Here is a 19661-nt window from a genome sequence, read left to right as displayed (position 1 = left end):
CTCTCTCTCTCTCTCTCTCTCTCTCTCTCTCTCTCTCTCTCTCTCTCTCTCTCTCTCTCTCTCTCTCTCTCTCTCTCTCTCTCTCTCTCTCTCTCTCTCTCTCTCTCTCTCTCTCTCTCTCTCTCTCTCTCTCTCTCTCTCTCTCTCTCTCTCTCTCTCTCTCTCTCTCTCTCTCTCTCTCTCTCTCTCTCTCTCTCTTGTCACCAAAGCTATATATATGTTTCTTTTTATTTATTTATTTATTTATTTATTTATTTATTTATATATATATTTTTTTTTTGTGTGTGTATGTGTGTACCGAGCTCAAATCTGCATACCGTAAATTATTTATGGGACATCTCTCTCCATGGTGTGTGTGTGTGTGTGTGTGGCCTGCACTGAGTAATGAACGGAGGCACAACGCGTCCAGCCCCTGAATTAACCACAAGCGGCCGGAGCCTAGTAATTAGTTTTGTGCGTCATCAGTCTCTGCTAAGTTGTTGTGGGGCTTATGGTTTTATGTACTAAACCATTATCTATATATCTTTTTTTTGTATGTGTTTACTAATTGTTTCTAGTTTAATGTTCTCTTCTTATTTTTCATTTACTGTTTTGAGTTTCTAATAGTTGTTTTTTTCTTCTGTTTTTTACCCATTCTGCTCTCGTAATGTGTTAGGTGTCTTGACAGTTTTCGAGACCTCAAGCAGTCGTTTTCTTTTTCATACATATCCTCATTTATGTAACTAAATATTAAAATTCTATCGCCATCTGGTATTATCTATTCATTTGCCCTTTTTTTTAAATTAGTTAAAAATTATTCGTCTGTCAATTCATTTGATGCTGTATGAATGCTAGCATTGTTTTGGTTTTCTTTTTGTTTTGGAATATCTTGGCTCGTGTCTCTTCTTCATTTACTCCGACGATGGTTTCAAGCCAGTATTGTCTTACTATCACTAGACTCACATAACTACCCATGGAAATACTAACACAACCTCCACGAAAGCTCTAACAAATGTGTGTGTGTGAGCACGGAGTGAAAGAAAATACGGGCGCCTCATCTCTGTGCTCCTAATCTGACTGTGTCCCGTTTTCTCCGACAATTTATTCGCATTCCCTTGCAACAATTTAAAGGTCATAAAGGAGATATTTCGGGTTTTCATAGGTTATCTTCACATTCTTGGTGCAGAAACCTTGTCATACCACCACCAGGCTCTACCAAACGTGGCTGTGCGAGCCCCGAAATGTTTGAGGATATGTACCGAAGTAGTGCCCCAGAGTCCGGCCCGCAGCACACACCAGTATATACATATATCGTCAGAGGTGTTGTAGCTGTATACATCTTGTTCTTTTGGATCCAGGCGGTGTTTGGGGACGCACTCCCAGAATAATTAATCATTTGTCGTCGTCTCTTTACTTGCTTGTAGGTAATTAAGCAGCATCAGTTATTCGTTTCTTAAAACATGCGCAGAAATATTACTTGAATCATAACCGTCTCATGTTTTGGTGTTTTCTTCTGAATTTGTCTCCGTGTGTCATTTGTCTTTCTGCTTAGTTTTCTGATTTAGTTAACTGAGTATCATGATATAGATTTGGTGAGAACTGGAATTAAAATATTACTACTATATATATATATATATATATATATATATATATATATATATATATATATATATATATATATATATATATATATATATATATATATATATATATATATATATATATATATATATATATATATATATATATATATATATATATATATATATATATATATTTATTTTTATTTTTTTGTGTGTGTGTGTGTGTGTGTGTGTGTGTGTGTGTGTGTGTGTGTGTGTGTGTGTGTGTGTGTGTGTGTGTTGGTGTGTTTTCTCTTCCTTCATCTCCACCAGTCACTTCTCTTTCTGATGTAATTTCATTATGTGCCTGCTGTTAGGTAACTGAGCATAATGAAAAAGATTTGGTAAAAAATGCACCGAAATATTACTACTGTCACAATTACTTCATGTTTTGGTGTGCTTTCTTCATTCATCTCCACTACTCACTTTTCGCATTGCTATGTGTCGTACTTACTTTTACAGCGTCTTCATTTAGCGTAACGCGTTTCTGGGTCGGTATCTGTTTAGTCCCTTGACAGAGTGAGTCCCGACGACCTAAGATTTGGACGCCATTATTGGCCCTGTTTTCGCCGCGCTTTTCAAACGCTAGCACACACACTCTTTTGTATTTGTTTCACCGCCATACGGGTCGTCCACTGAAGCTGAGCACACTTGTGTCAGACCTCCACACCTCCCCCTAACAGCCAGCAGAGAGCCAGCAGCCAGCGAGCTGTGGGAAAATAAATAAGAGACAGTTTGTGTCTACATCAACAGGTATCGCCAACCCACCATTACGTCTCTTATTTATTTTCCCAGAGCTCGCTGGCTGCTGGCTCCCTGCTGGCTGTTAGAGGAAGGTGTGCAGGTCTGACACAAGTGTGCTTAGTTTCAGTGGACGACCCGTATGGCTGTGAAACAAATACAAAAGAGAGCGTGTGCTAGCGTATGAAAAGCGCGGCGAAAACAGGGCCAGTAATGGCGTCCAAATCTTAGGTTCTCGGGACTCTCTATCAAGGGACTCAGCAGATCACGACCCAGAAAAGGGTTACGCTAAATGGAAGATGCTAATAGATAACTCACCGTTCTTGAGTGTTTGTAATGAAGAAAGCTTGAAAAAAAATACTGTAAGAATTAACTCATGTTTTGGTTCTTTTATTTTTATTTATCTTGCTGTTTCTCTGATCTTTCTCTTTTGTTCCTGCTTCCAATTAACTCTTCTTCATAACTTATATCTTGTACAAACCGCACAGGAAACATTACCTTAGTCAGGATTAAATCATGTTTTCACGTGCTTTCTCATATTCATTGCCATCAATCGCTTCCCTTTCTGTTTTTTCCCTTTGTACCCGATTTTAGTTAACTCACCAACACAACCTGGACGGAAATGTTACCAGCGTCACTATGTCTCGTGTGTCTGTCGTTTATCAAGAGTTGTCACTTGTATTTTTGCTTGTAATTGATTAACTCAGCGTCATTAAGCATCCAGGGAGGAAAAACTTGCCCAGAAATAATAGCAGCATCTCGAGTGACTCATATTTCGCTTTTTTTTTTGTTGTTGTTGTTGCTTTTTGTGCATCACCATTTGTCTCGCTCTTTTTTTGCCAAGTGTGCGCAGTCTTCTCTTTGTCTTCTTATTTGCTTGTCTGTGTTTGTATATTTGTGTTTGTAAGTTTGTTTCGTGTTGTGTTTTGCGTCCGAATACTATTTTCTACACACCAGTATTCTTTTTCTTGATTTTCATTTTGTTTTTCTGCATCTATCGTCATTTGCGACCTCTTCATTTTCCTGCTGAGTGAATATCTTTATTTACTTGTTTTATTTACGTATTTTGTGTTTTATTTGCGAGCACTTGTTCTCTCTTTGATGCGTGTCTGTGCTGTGTGTGTGTGTGTGTGTGTGTGTGTGTGTGTGTGTGTGTTAGTACCTTCATTCCTATTTGTCACTGGTTATTTCAGGCTTGTTTTCACGAGTCTCGTATATTTTCTTCCTTTTTATTTTATTTTATTACCTTTATCGTTTTTCAGCTGCCATTTCTTCCTGTCAGTACGCGTTTATTTTTATTTTTATTGTGAGTGCTACGTTGAAGCAATTAACTCTCTCTCTCTCTCTCTCTCTCTCTCTCTCTCTCTCTCTCTCTCTCTCTCTCTCTCTCTCCCCCCCCCTCAGCGTACAAAATAGCGTAGTCTTTTATATAACTCAAACTGTTCATACCATTAGTTCTTAAGTGTCTCATTTCTCATGTTCTATTTTCTCATTGTCTTTGTTTCGTCTTTTTGTTGTTGTTTCTTGATTATTTATTCATATGCCTTTTTTTATTATATTTGATCCGATTTTTCATGGTTATCTTTAATTTGTTTCATGATCTATTATTTTTTCTTTGTAATTTTGTTTCAGTTTAGCCTTTTATTTTGTTTCTTTTCTCTTTTTTTCGGCTTCTTAGTCATTTTTGTTCTCTCTTTCCTTTGGTTCTAATATGGTACCGTTTTTTTTGTTTTGTTTTCTCCTCCTTTCATTACGTTCTCCTTGCTTTTTTCATTCTTCCTATGTTCAATTTCCTATATTTTATTTTATCCCTACATGGTTCTTTTTTTTTCTGTTCCGTTGTCTATTTTCCTGTTTGATAAGTTTTTCTTTTCTTTCCGTCCGGTTCATTTATTTTAGTTGAAACCTTTTAGTGGAACAATTTGTGCTCCTCCTCTCCTCCTTGTTACTTAATGAACTGTCTAATTGGTTTGCTTATCTTTAAACAACAAATATTTAATGCAGCTTTGTAACTTTATTATATATATTCTACTTTGTTATCGTTTGAAGCATATTACTGAGAGCATTTTATTTCTCCTCTTGAACGCCACTTAGAATGAGTTAGTAACTGCCTCACTTTCCCTCCATCAGTAATAGCATTTGGCTACCTATTTTGATACACTGTGATGGAGGCAGTTCAAAGGAAAAAAAGAAGAAACAAAGCCCCATGGTAACGGTTCCTTATGTTATTTTTTTCTGTATGTTTCTGGGAGTAGTGTTTCATTTTTAGTATAATCTATTATGCTGGGTTCACACATTCATGAATTGTGGTCACGGTGCCCTCCCGACACGCAAAAATGGTGAATCGGCAATGTATCCGTGACTAACCTTGACATACCTTGGATTTCGGGTGCGGCATCGTAATCCCGCCGTGGAAAACCTTGGACGTCGGCAGTGTCTCACGATCATTTTGGTGCGAGAAAAATGATCGTGGCTTACCCCGACAACTGTCAAATGCCGTAACTATCCGGGATGGCATCGGGAAGGGTCCGGGGTAGCACCTGGAGTTCGTCGGGAACGTCGGTAAGCCATCGGAAATAACCGCGACATTCCGGTGGGAAACCTTGGCTTTCCGCCGCTCAGCCACGGTCTGATCACGTGTGCTGCGGACGCCTACCGACCTCATAAAGCTGTCGGGACGCTGCCGGGCTGGGCCAGTGACCTCCCAACGCGCACATCACCATGACCCAGCGCTCTGACGCCTCCGTGCGCGCGCACACACACACACACACACACACACACACACACACACACACACACACACACACACACACACACCTGACTAATTACAGCCTCGATCAGTTTGCTGCCACTAAAGACCTAAGTAGCCTTGCCCCTCAATTAACACCGAAGCATCAGGTTATATAATCCCCTTTCCTTGATCTTCATCCCCTCAAAGTTCACCTCACACACGCAGGGCACGTAGGGAATAGCATCACCTCCTCTCCATACACTGCCACAATAGCTTCACAGGTTTCAGGCACAATATGGTGAATGTGTTCACAGCAACGCGGAAGGCATAGGAAAAGCTTTTGTAGGAATCACCTGTTGCTAAGAAACGAAGTGTGATCGCAATACGTAGTCTTGGCTCAACGGGCGATCTCCAGAATGTTGTCTGTTTCTCAATGTGTGGGCCAACACGTGCAACAATCTCATTGAACAGGTCTTCATCAATGAGGAAGTTTTTGTACAGCTCTGGATCTTCCTCTGCCAGTTCTTTCATGAGTGTGACATAATGACCCAAGATAGGCCGTCTCGTCAGGTAGGGGTTCACCCAAATCTTCTTCTTTTTCGACTTTTGTTTTGTCAGCTGTATCAGTTCCAGTATAGTTTTCTCTATGGCGAGACACTCCATGTTGTGCTTGTGCAGCATCAGTATCCTCAGTTTGGCCAGGTCGCTCTCTTCCATGTTGTTGCGTTCACGAGGGACACTTGTGGACTGGTGCCAGTTCCAGGCAACGCCCCCTTTTTATACATCGGCAGAAATACCAAGATGCTACAACGGTTAGGCGCCGATGTCCGTGAAATACCAGGAAGGCACCTAGGCAACTCCGTAACTTCATCGTGGTCGTCTTGGGTGGGTCGTAGGTTACCGGCTGTAATCGTGGTGATACACTGTCATTTTTCGTGGCCGCCGTAAGTGGGTCGGGAGGGCTCCGGGGTGGGATCGGGAATGGTCCGGGAACGTCGTTCTCGTTCCGGCGTACTACCTTTGTACACCGTTGTACAACTGCCACAAGGGTAATCCGGCGGTCAGATCGTGGCCGAAGGTCACGGTTTAACCACCTGCTCTCCGGAAGGCCATCGTGGACCACAAACCGTGAATGTGTGAATCCAGCATTACTGAGAAGTATTTGTATGGTTTCAACGGGAATAAACAGTAAAATTAAGGGACGTCGCAGAGGAAATATCATCATCATTATCATCATCATCTTCATCATCATCATCATCATCATCATCTTCTTCAGTCATTACTACTATACAACTAACGTTAGGAATGGCCTCTATCATTCAGTGGAATAGTAGCGGCTAAGATGATGATAATGATGATGATAACTCCCCTACAACGCCACTTCACTTAATTCTACCGCCCATTTAGACAACGAGCCATTTCTTAGCCAGATATTTTCCCGTGTGTTCGTTTATTCTCATTATATGGCCGTTACTGAGAGCCGTTTAGGCCTCGTGTACAACATTACTTTTAACAGCCTGATTACTCCGCCGCCCGTTTAAACAACAAGTCCTCGACGCGTCAGAGCACCATTAACCCCCCGATGTCTTCTTTATTTATCTTCTTTACGTGTTTCTTGGTTTTCATCAGAGGTATGTTACTGAGCGCAGTTTCTGTGTTAATTGTCTAAGTAATTATATCTGTTATACATAAATGATATAATTCTAACTTCTTCAGTAACAGTACAGTATTTTTATCGGCGTCACAGACGCCGATCAACAGATTGTCCATCTTCTTGTTGTTCTCTTCAAGTTGTTTTCCTGGCTTACCCATGCATTGTAGACATGACATCGTGTAATAACATTTGTTAGCCATGATGAACCCTACAACATATCATTATAAACAAAGTCAGCTTTTTTTTACAGCAAAGGAAGCAGCTCAAGGGCAACAAAAAGGTGTTACTGAGAGCGGTTACTCGGCAGTCTAATTACTTTCATACTCTTTATAACATGCTTTAAACTAAATTCCCTTTTTTATATGGCAAAGTAAACAGATCAAGGGTAGGCCTACAGGAGAACAGATGAAAAGTACCCGCCAGATGCCGCTACCCATCCCCCTCCCCCCTTTCCGTCTTCCCTCTAATGAAAAAAAAGGGCACAGGAAAGGAGGTCAAAAGGTTGGCAGTCCTGGCACAGGCAGCGTTGTGACCCTTCCCTCTCTGGTGATATTACGTCATAGACTGTATTGTTCATTTATACCAATTATCTCTCTTCTTCCAACACTCTTGCTTTTTTTTTCATTCCTTTCTTTGTTGTACTTTCCACAACTTCTCTTTACACATTTTTCTTTATTCATTTTTCTTCCTCATGCCGCTTCTTTTTACACTATTCCCTCTTTTCATTACATTGCTTTGATTTGCATAACTATTTCTTTATTTTATATTTGTTTTCCCGTTAAGCACTTTGCATTTATACGTATTTTTATTTCCCTTAACACCACATTTCTTTACGCCTTTTCTTTAATGTTTTTTATTTACATATTTCTTTTTCCTTCTTTTAATTTCTGAACATCACTTTCCGTTACACCACGTTACGCCACTCCTTTCTTTCTCTGTACCACTCATTTATTTATTTTAATTATATTCTTTGTCTTCTTTCACTCTTCACACTACACATATTTTTCCTATTATTCTTTGTCATTCGTCTTCTCTTTATAGCAGTTTTCTAAACTCTACTTTTCTTTACACCCTTTTTTTATATAGCCTATGTACGAGCCTGTCAATGATAACTTTTTTCTTATGTATATTTTTCGTCAACACTTAGTTTACTCATATGTTTTTTAGGCTAACGACGCACCATTTTTTTTTTTTTTTATCGTACAAGCTGTCACGGAGTTGTTGTCTCGTCGTTTCTGTCACTTCGTGAACTGTCTAATTTAGATGCTGTTTTGCTCTTTGTAATTGATTACCTGCTCATTTCCTTTCCATGTTTCTTTTTTTCATTACTTCTTTCTTCTTTTCTTCTTTCTTGTTTCTTTTCTTCTTTCATTTTGTCCTCTCAGAGTTACTTATTATTTGACAAAGGTATTATCACCTGTCGCCTTTAAGCCTAATATTTATTCCCCCGTTGTAGGTGTGCGTGTGTTTGTGTGTTTGTTTTCGTGTACAGAAGGCGGCCCAAACTTTATATTATATTTATTCGTCTTTTCTAATTAAACAGTAAAAGTGCATTTTTTTTCGTAATCCTCCACCAACTTCAAACTTTATCCCGAAGGTTTATAGATTTGTTTGTTTGTTGGTTGGCTCGGTGAAGTCTTCCAAACGTTCCATTATATATTTTCGTCTTATATTTTTCTGTATATTAAAAGTGCATCACTTTTATGCTTTTCTTATAAACTCTCACTAACTTCAAACTTTTGTTCACAGAATTCAAAGGTTAGTTTGTTTGTTCGTTTGTTTGTTTGGTGTAGAGAGCTCTTCCAAAACGTTCCATGATAATCTTGGTGTTTTTATCTGTATTCTACACAGGAAACGCGCATCGCTTTTTTATGCAGTTTTTCGGAATCCTTCACCAACTCCAAACTTTTGTTCACAGTGTTTTTTTCCGTCATATTTTTTTCTGGTGCTATTTTTATGTCAAACACTTAGCGCCGTAATTATGTATACTCCCATTACTTAAAAAAAAAAAAAAATAGACGGGCTACCCCCCCCCACACACACACTAAGTAGGTGCAGACCACCGACTTCAAAACAGGTCCGCTGTCCGATTCCTTTCTCACTTTGTCTGTTCATTTGCTGTCAACTCCACCCATGATAGTAAAGGAGGCAGCTCAAGGGAAAAAAAAAAAAAAAAAATGAAAACAAAAAGCATATTAAAAACAAAAATAAGCCCATTGAAAACAAAAAGCCCACTGAAAACAAAAGCCCCACTGAAAACAAAAATGCCTACTGAAAGCAAAAAAAGCCAACTGAAAACAAAAAAGCCCACTGAAAACAAAAAAAGCCCACTGAAAACAAAAAAGCCCACTGAAAACAAAAAAGCCCACTGAAAACAAAAAAGCCCACTGAAAACAAAAAAGCCCACTGAAAACAAAAAAGCCCACTGAAAACAAAAAGCCCACTGAAAACAAAAAAGCCAACTGAAAACAAAAAAGCCCACTGAAAACAAAAAAGCCAACTGAAAACAAAAAAGCCCACTGAAAACAAAAAAGCCAACTGAAAACAAAAAAGCCCACTGAAAACAAAAAAGCCCACTGAAAACAAAAAAGCCCACTGAAAACAAAAAAGTCCACTGAACACAAAAAAGCCCACTGAAAACAAAAAAGTCTACTGAAAACAAAAAAAGCCACTGAAAACAAAAAAGCCACTGAAACCAAAAAAGCCCAATGAAAAAAAAGCCACTGAAAACAAAAAAGCCCACTGAAAACAAAAAAGCCCACTGAAAACAAAAAAGCCCACTGAAAACAAAAAAAGCCCACTGAAAACAAAAAAGCCCACTGAAAACAAAAAGCCCACTGAAAACAAAAAGCCCACTGAAAACAAAAAAATCCCACTGAAAAAAAAGGCCACTGTAAACAAAAAGCCCACTGAAAACAAAAATGCCCACTGAAAACAAAAATGCCCACTGAAAACAAAAATGCCCACTGGAAACAAACAAGACCACTGAAAACAAAAATGACCACTGAAATAAAAAAGGCCATTTGAAAAAAGAAAACCCTCTATGTTAACACTATAATAACCCGGTGTACATTTTTTTTCCTTTCTTTTTTTATTTTCCTCTGTGTTTTGCGTGTGTGTGTGTGTGTGTGTGTGTGTGTGTGTGTGTGTGTGTGTGTGTGTGTGTAATAATAATATTGTGGTGTAGACGCAGAAGGAAATCACCTTGTGTTACGTCCAATCTCATAACCTTTTAAAAGCATATTGTACTGAATTAGCCTTGCTTTTTTTACTCATCACTTCATAAATAATTGTCTTAGGTGTTATCACACATGTTCCCTTTAATTAAACATCATCTTAATTCCCGGTTTGATTGTTTCTTTTTTGTTTATTTGTTTTCTTTATTTTATTCGTTTGTCTTTTATCAGCATCACTTCATAAATAATTGACTAAGGAATTATCACACGTTCGCTTAAAACTTTATCTTTAATTGCCCTTTTTTTTATTGTTTTTGCTTTTATCATTATTTATTATATTCTTTTATTGTATATTCATTTACTTTTTATTTAGGGTCCTTGTTTACCCGTTGTTTGATTGTTTGTTGTTTATTTGTTTCCTTGCCGTGCAGAAGTATTGTGTTTTTTACGGATGTTACCTTCGGACCTAATTTCCCCGGCAAACCTTTAACCACTGGCGGCACTTTACGGCCGCTCTTAACGTGCAAAAAGCGTAAAGTCTTTGTTTTTCACGGTGTGGCGCCACACAAACACCGCCAGCGAGTGTTTTACCGACTAATTGTTTCCGTCGGTTCTTTACGATCACTCTTAACTCGCTGTGAAGTCTATTGTGTTTAGTGCCTGGCAGTTCTTCCTGCTGTCTCTTAATCTGTGGAGTTTATTGTTCCTACTGTTGTTTTGTGGCGTTGCTTCCCAGCGGTACAGAACCGCCAACGTTTTATCCACCTAATTATGTCTGGCAGGTTTTTACGGCCACTCAACCTGTAAAGTTTTTTTTTTATATCTTTTTATAATGTTACTTTCCCATGATATTTTACCAACAAACATAAAATACGCCACTGTTATTGTACACCACAAACATGGCGTTTCTAATTAACTTACACAACACAGATAAAACCTTGTCCTATAAAAAAAAAAAAAAACTTATAAAAAGTCTTGTTATATGCCACAGCGAAAGTTAACACAGTCGATTTTACCAGAAACATTTCCTTAACTTTTTTAATCTGCTCGCTTATACCACAACTATTTTACCGGCAAGCACCTCACCTTATTTTGATATCAAGCTACCCTTTATAATCCACAGTTATGAGAAACACATCCTTTTTAGGTAAGAAACATATAATTGACTTATTAATATTAAATTTCCTGTCTTATTATCATTAAATATTATTAGCCTGGCAGCACGGAACACCTTCTCATGAATTCACGCACACGGGTTCGATCCCAACCCACGGCAGTTGTCGCCTAATTCACTCGGCTGCTTATCCTCCCTCGCGAACTGGTCGATGAATGGGCACCTGGGGAAACCTGCGAAGATGAACCGTGGTAACCCGGATGCCACTTATTCTGTGTTCCCGGGTAAGAGTTTTTTTTGCCAACCCCAGATTCAAGGGTTAATGAAACGGAGATGAGCAGTGAGGTCACGCGCAGCTCTGCGTCTGCCTCCAACTGCACCAATACATTTTTTTTTTTTTTTTTTACAGCTAAGGAGACAGCTCAAGGGCGCAAAGAAAAAAAAGAAAAAAAAGGCCCACTACTCACTGCTCCCGAACAGAGGTTAAAGGAGTGTCCAAAATCAGAGGTCAATTTCGGGAGGAGAGGTGTCCTGATACCCTCCTCTTGAAAGAGTTCAAGTCGTAGGGAGGAGGAAATACAGATGAAGGAAGATTGTTCCAAAGTTTACCAGCGTGAGGGATGAAAGAGTGAAGATGCTGGTTAACTTGCAAAAGGGGTTTGGACAGTATAGGGATGAGCATGAGTAGAAAGTCGTGTGCAGCGAGGCCGCGGGAGGAGGGGAGGCATGCAGTTAGCAAGTTCAGAAGAGCAGTGAGCATGAAAATATCGATAGAAGATAGAGAGGCAACATGGCGGCGGAATTTGAGAGGTAGAAGACTATCAGTATGAGGAGGAGAGCTGATGAGACGAAGAGCCTTTGATTCCACTCTATCAAGGAGAGCTGTGTGAGTGGACCCCCCCCCCCACACATGAGATGCATACTCCATACGAGGGCGGACAAGGCCCCTGTAAATGGACAGCAACTTTGCGGTGGAGAAGAACTGGCGGAGACGGTACAGAACGTCCAGCCTCGAAGAAGCTGATTTAGTAAGAGATGAGATATGAAGTTTCCAGTTGAGATTTTGAGTTAAGGATAGACCGAGGATGTTTAGTGTTAAGGAAGGTGATAACTGAGTGTTGTCAAAGAATAGGGGATAGTTGTTTGGAAGATTGTGTCGAGTGGATAGGTGGAGAAACTGTGTTTTTGAGGAGTTGAAGGACACCAGGTTCCTCTTGCCCCAATCGGAAATAATAGTAAGGTCTGCGGCTAAGCGTTCTGTTGCCTCCAGCCTTGAATCGTGAAGTTCCTGTAGGGTGGGTCTTCTATTAAAAGAAGTTGAGTAATGCAGAGTGGAGTCATCGACGTAGGAATGGATAGGACAGTTCGTTTTGGAAAGATCATCAACGAATACAACATTTACGAACGGACAGACTATTCAGATTTCCTTTTCTGTGTTGGCATTAATCTTCTGGCGCCATGAATACAATTACAAGACAGTATTTTCCCTGCGTGTACTTCCCTTTTCAACCATTACCAGCGGGGAACAGAGTCGTGACACACGCAGTCCTCGGGGTGGAAATTAATGTTCTGACGCCTGAACACTTTAAGCGCCGTTATCTCTGCAACATTTTCTCTTTTATTAACATTTCCTCGACTTTACCAGCAGGAACACACACTCGTTATTATGAAATGGTAATCTACACTTTTTTCTAGGCGAGCAGAATATAAATTTTACTCTTTTAATACTGTAACCATTTTTCCTCTCAGCATTACATTTGACAGGCTTCATTTTTACACTGTACTTCATTATTCTTCCTGACAACACCGACTTAAAGTTAATCAGCTCGTGTTTCCTATTTTTTTTATTTATAGTAAGTATTTTTACAAGCTTAGCCGGACAGGGCACACAATCTTCTCCTTCACATCGTACTTTAGTAACTCATCCTGACATCGGGAGTTTTGTTGTCATTTAGTCAGTCAGTGTTTCCTCATTAATATTCCGCGGCCATTAATACACCGGCCGCGTCTGGCTCTCCCGCCTCCTCACAACGCACGCACAACCCTGGCAGCTCACGACGCCTCGGAAACTGACTCCCCTTTATTCTGGTGTTACGAATTTAAAGCTATAACAGTTAGGGCGCCACACCTTTTTTTACTTTTCTTTTGCCTCCCAACTGATTCACAAGCTTGGCAGTTCACAAGGCCCCGGAAACTGATCCTTCTTTTTTCTGGTGTCACTAATTTAATGGTTATGACAGATTGGTAAAGGTAAAGGTGGGTGGATGTGCTATAGCTGCGCGTGGCTGCCGTGCTCATCTCCGATCCGTTAGCCCTTTGAGCCTGTGGTAGGGAACAAACAGTTACCCGGGGCACGGGCCAGTGTGAGATCCGGGATTGCCATAGTTTACCCTTCCCAGGTTTACCAGGTACCCATTTATCGACCAACCCGAAAGGCAGGATGGACAGCTGGGTGAGCTGCACTCCGACTGTCCGGGCCGGGACTCGAAACCGGGCCCGTGGAGTGGTAGCCAGGCACGCTTACCACTAGACCACGGAGGTGCTCCATCCAGACAGAGTGGCCGAGACGTTCTGTGCATCCCCCTACAGAGAAACGGATGGGGAAGACCCCAGGCACTTAGTCTTTGCGTATCACTAAACATTTTTTTTTACAGTATAGGACGCAGCTCAAGGAAAAAAAAAGAAAACTGGCTCACGGAGATTGACCTTTTTCGTCTTGTTGATGTTTTGTTGCCTTTATATTTGAGCCACAAGCTATAAGTTATGTTAAATTTACCTTAGTTTATGATGGAGGTAGGAACCATTGTAACTTTTCTTTCTTTTTACCTCACGCAATTCGCTTTATATCAAATTTTGCACACACTCAGACTTTTGACACTGACTTTTTTTTTTAAAGCAAACGAGGTGGAAAGCAGAAGCAAAAACTAGAACATGATTTATAAAGTTAGAGATTACGTGAACCTCATCTTCGAAGTTGATAATGTTACTAAGCATATTTTTTTCCTCTATCTCACGCACTTAACACCTGAATAGAGCATTAGACTTGTGATGGTAACTACTTTGTTGATAGTCATTTATAATGTTGCAACTTACGTCTATCTCATCTTTGAAGTTGATGGTGTTACGTAGCATACTTGTTTCTTTCCTTCCACCTCACGCAACAACCTCTCCACCTAAACAGACACCAGACTCTTGTAATGAAGTGTTTTGTGTTGTCAGTAGATAAAGGCATGCACGAGTTACCTCAAGTTCTTCTTTATCACTTACACAGGCACAGCTTTTTCTTGACCTCCATCTTACTGTATTTAACTCTTTCAAGATGTTTGAAATTATTTTGTGTTATTATTGATTTCAGCTACAAGATACCTCTAGTTCGTCTTTAACACCTTCAATGTTATATAGCACATTTTTCTTCCCTTCCCCCTACTCAACCCACTTTGAAGCCTGACTGACCACCACATCCCGTGTATTAACTTTCGTGTATTTTTCTACTTCCAGACGATCAGAGGTACGTCTCCTTTGCCTGCAATAACCACAGTGACAAGGGTATGTAGCACAGCCTTCTCTTCTTTCCGCCTCACGCAACTCTCACACCCTCTGCAAACCTCAAGGCCTCGGAAATTAAGTTTGTTTCTTGTATTTACTGTCCTAAGCTCATTATTATTAGAGTCACAATTCACACGTCTAGTTTTCCTTCAAATAACAGAATGGTAGAGGCGGCAGAGGGAGGTGATACGTGCAGGCTGTCCTCTCCTTACATCTATTATAATTATCCTTCTCACAACCTTGTCATTTTTTTTTTTCCCTTTGCTGTAAAAAAAAGAAAGACTTAACAGTTTTAGACCCTTCTTTTCTTGTATTAAATCAACTCTTTTATCACTCATTAATTACTCCATAAATGATCTCACCGTCTCGTATCCCTGGTAGCGTGATCCGGCTTAAGTTGTTATTGGAGACTGGTGTTCGGGGATAAACAAGGGAAAAAGTAAATATACATTTATTTAAAATTAAATGAAAGTAATTGCCTTACGCAATATTCTATGCTCAGACGATCATAACACTGGCATATTCAGCAATGGATGCAACATATGACAAACGACATGTCTTAAACATAATACTACAATATGTGCTCAGTTGTTGCCAATAATAATAACACTCGTCGTTCCACAAGCAGTGGTTTGTATCTCTCTGCTTACATCACAATCATTATGTACTCTCTTCACAAAATCCTAATAACACATTCCTATAGTATAATCTACTACAAGTCATGGAAACACCCAATTTTACCACACCCAGTGGTTTTACCTTTGCTTTACATCGCAAACAAATAATCACAATCCTGTCCCACTCACAATCCTACTTCACATCTCCTACATTATAATCTCCAGGACAATACAGTCGGTTTCCCTTAGATTCTCGAATTTCTACTCACGATTAAGATCACAACAGCCATCCTCGGCTGAGTGAGTAGCAGGTCTGCTTGAGGCGAGAACCAAGCTCGGTCTACTCATAACACTGAGTTCTAGGCCACATTTTTCTTTGCTTTAGGCGGACTTACATCCTTGACACGCCTTTAATTTTCTACATAACCAATGGCCAATACTTCCTGTCACACCCATCTGCTCGCTCATTATGTTGTATTGTTTTACTTCTCCTGCTATTCGTGAGTCAGTCTTAAGACACTCCCACAGTTATTTTTCTGTTAAATTATTGGCTCATAACATGTCGCCACGACTGACGTCACGGGTCAGAGTCTTTTTCAATGGTTGTTAACACTTTCTGACCACGCCCACTGGGCATCTGTTTTCTGTATCTGAGTCTGGGTATCTGTTTTCCTTTACCCTCGTTGTTTCCCCTCTTTGGTACTTGAGATGCTTACACTGTTATATATGTCACTTTTTTTGTTAGTGTTTGTCCTGTCAGATGTCTACACAGTTGTATACCTGCCTTTCCTCTCTGGGTATCTGTTTTCCTTTACCCTCGTTGTTTCCCCTCTTTTGTACTTGAGATGTTTACACTTATATATATGTCACCCTTTTTGTTAGTGTTTGTCCTGTCAGGTGTTTACACAGTTGTATATCTCACTCCTCTGTTTCCTCGTTTTCTGGGTCCTGACATTACTTCCCCTTCCGGAAGATCTCGCCCCTGAGATCTCACAGGTGTTGGTGGAGAAGATACGCCTTGCAATGTCTGCAGTTGGTTCGAGTCTGGAATTAGGCGGCGTCGTGCGTAGCGTAGGACATAGGAATACCCCACGGCAGACGTCACCAGCAGAAGAACCAGGATCACGACAATGGCGAAGACAATCCACCAATGGATTGCGGGTTGAAAGGGCTGATCCGGCTCGACCACATAATTTAGGGGCTGCAAGCCAGCTGTTAGCTCCTGTAGGGGGATGGACTCAGCACTGCGAAGAGAACCTTGCCGAAGCATCAATATCCCATTATCCGTCAGGCTGACAGTATGTCTGTTTTCAGGATGGGTAGGGCATGTGAGTGCCAGAGTGATGGGGGAGGCAAGTGAACAGGTCCAGTAGCCAGGACCTTTCAAAACATAGGGGGAAATGTTTTCAAGACTATTGTGTGGCAGAGGTTGAGCACTGACTCATGTTTAAGAAAGCAGCCGATTTACAAGAGGCTGCGTTACTAGCCTCATGGACGGGGCCTGTGGGAGGACAAACTAACATATGGTTATTCTTGTTACAGTGTTTTATACTAGAAAGCATAAAATATATTTTCCTATTCTCACTGAAGGCAATACATCTTGAATCAACACTATACATAAGAAAGTAAGTGCTATTCTGCACAGAAAATGGAAGGGAGTCGATTCGAAAGACATCAAAGGTGTCAATCGGATCTCCTCGCAAAGGTTTAGTGAAATAGAAATTACGAGAATCGTGCAAAGCCGTTGTCCTGGAGGACAGTTATTACATCCCTATATAGAGCTAAAAAATCAAGAACTGCAAGGCACAAAAGACCTGGAGGCCGAGCCTAGGCTTCCTTTAATGTACTGAACAACTGTTTGTTTCACATAATGGTTGGAGTTATGTATGTTTGCAGGGGAGCCTGCAGACTCAAATATAAATCTTGTATATATACCTGGTTTTATGTGTCTCAATGCTAAGTCAAAATATAACAATTCTTGTAGGAGCTTTTTTTTTTTTTTTTTCTCTTCCTAATGCCATAGTCTATAGTAAAATGGCGCACAACTTGGTTCAATACATCTACAGCTGAACATAGCCTATTAAAGGCAGATTGCATGACATGCATATTACTTAATGATGTTGAGTTTTCCATAATAAACATTTAACTTATATAAAATCTTTCTCAGTTTATGACTCTAGTCCTCTATTTTGTCATGAATAGCATCAACTTGAGCCTGGGTCGCGGTACCAAATAGGTTATTAGACAAGGATCCTCAAAAAAATATTTCCCGTTTTTTTTTTTCTTTTTTTTTTTTCTATAATTCATAGAAGCATGCAGCTTGTTTTGAATAGTAGTCATCTCATAGCCTAAAACTTTGATTAGATGATGCAACAATGAACTGAATTCGTTTTCAAAATTAAAGAGTGTATTTTTTTGCTTTTACAGCTGGATACTCAGGTGACATTTGAATAACATTTCAAGTAACGAAGCAGTTAAAATCCGTGCTTTATATAATGCAGCTAAAACATCTTCTGTGAGGCTAAACGGTACTATAGTCTCTGTCTGTGAGGACTATAATATAGAGAGTATGTTGGTGTGAAACTTTGGCCAGCACGTGTTGGGGACTCCTGTTGTGTCATTGAGTCGTACACCGAAAGAGTCAAATCAATCTGTGGTTTATTTCGTCATATTTCCGCTCAATTATTGCATTTTCATCCTTATGCATTATTCCTGTTCTATATCGTATTAGTTTTGACATTATTTTAGGCAACTCTTGTACCGTCGAAGAGCGAAGGCTTTAGCTATGCCTAGGTGGCTCTGAAAGTTTGGGAGTAACCTGAGAAGGTAGGGCCTGTGCATCAGCTGTTTATTGGTGTTGTAGAACGAACATTATTTTATGTGTCATGAGTAGCAGTCACCTCTCCGCTACGAGTCATTATTTTCGGTAGAAGTTTTCTCAGCGATTTCAGGGTTGAGCAATGCAAAGAATAGATCAGTGTCTGTCTCTGGATTTAAAGGGTATGCTCGCCTAATCGTTGGACATTGCTGCACGTCGATGCGATCTTCATGAAGGACTTTTACTCTATCTGTGGGGACCGTTGAAACCTTACTAGTCCTGAGGTTTATAATTTTTACCATTATATCACTGATCTTCTCTATTACCCTGTAGGGTCCATCAAAAATAGGTTGCAACTTTTTCTTTTCTTTTCTTTTTGGTGTATGTTTGAGGAACACTCTGTCGCCAACGTTGATAGTTTTGATTTTGAAGCTTTGTAATACTTTTCCATTTCTTCTCTACTTTCTTTATTGTAAACCTGGCATCTATCATAAACTTTCCTTGCAATTGCAACCATTTCCTTTTCATAGGAGTCAATATCATAAACTTTCCTTGCAATTGCAACCATTTCCTCTTTATAGGAGTCAATATCATAAACTTTCCTTGCAATTGCAACCATTTCCTCTTTATAGGAGTCAATATCATAAACTTTCCTTGCAATTGCAGCCATTTCCTATTTATAGGAGTCAATATCATAAACTTTCCTTGCAATTGCAACCATTTCCTATTTATAGGAGTCAATATCATAAACTTTCCTTGCAATTGCAGCCATTTCCTATTTATAGGAGTCAATATCATAAACTTTCCTTGCAATTGCAGCCATTTCCTTTTCATAGGAGTCAATATCATAAACTTTCCTTGCAATTGCAACCATTTCCTCTTTATAGGAGTAAATATCATAAACTTTCCTTGCAATTACAACCATTTCCTCTTTATAGGAATAAATATCATAAACTTTCCTTGCAAATACAGCCATTTCCTCTTTATAGGAGTAAATATCATACCAGGGCTGCTGAATTTTTTTCTAACATAGTGTAGGGTACAGGAAGATCTCTAAAAATCCTCTCTCTGTCTCTCTCGATAAAATAGGGACTCCTTTATGGTGCGATAATACGCAGCATTATAGGCCAAGATGTCTATAAGTAGCATTATATCCCAAACGGACACATTTCCTAGAACATTCTCCTCAAAATGTTAACAACAGTATAATTTGCGCGCTTTATTATTCCATTCCCATTTGTATGGTAAGCCGTTATTCGCGTGTCGCACAGGTAGCTTCTAATTTATCTCCTGCATCACGGAATTAACGAACTCTGAACCTTGATCTGTAACAACTGTCTGAGGAACACCGTGTACACAAACAACATCCACGTACAACGCCCTTGCCATTTCGCGGGCTTCCTTACTCCGTAAGGGTACTATAATCAAATACCTTTTAAAAACATCAACTATGGACATTACGTATCGAACCCCATTGTCCGATACACCCATGGGACCCACAAGGTCCATGTGTATTCTTCCAAAAGGAGCGGTGACGTCTGGATATTGCCGCCAAGGAGCAGGGTGCAAGTTCCCAACTCACTTTTAAAACGACTACCATGACGCACTTCCTTACATAATTTTCTACATCCCGTTTCATTCCAGGCCAGAAAGCGAACTTTCT

Source organism: Eriocheir sinensis, chromosome 1, assembly GCF_024679095.1.
Source record: "Eriocheir sinensis breed Jianghai 21 chromosome 1, ASM2467909v1, whole genome shotgun sequence".
NCBI lineage: Eukaryota > Metazoa > Arthropoda > Malacostraca > Decapoda > Varunidae > Eriocheir > Eriocheir sinensis.
This window is presented reverse-complemented; position numbering follows the sequence as displayed.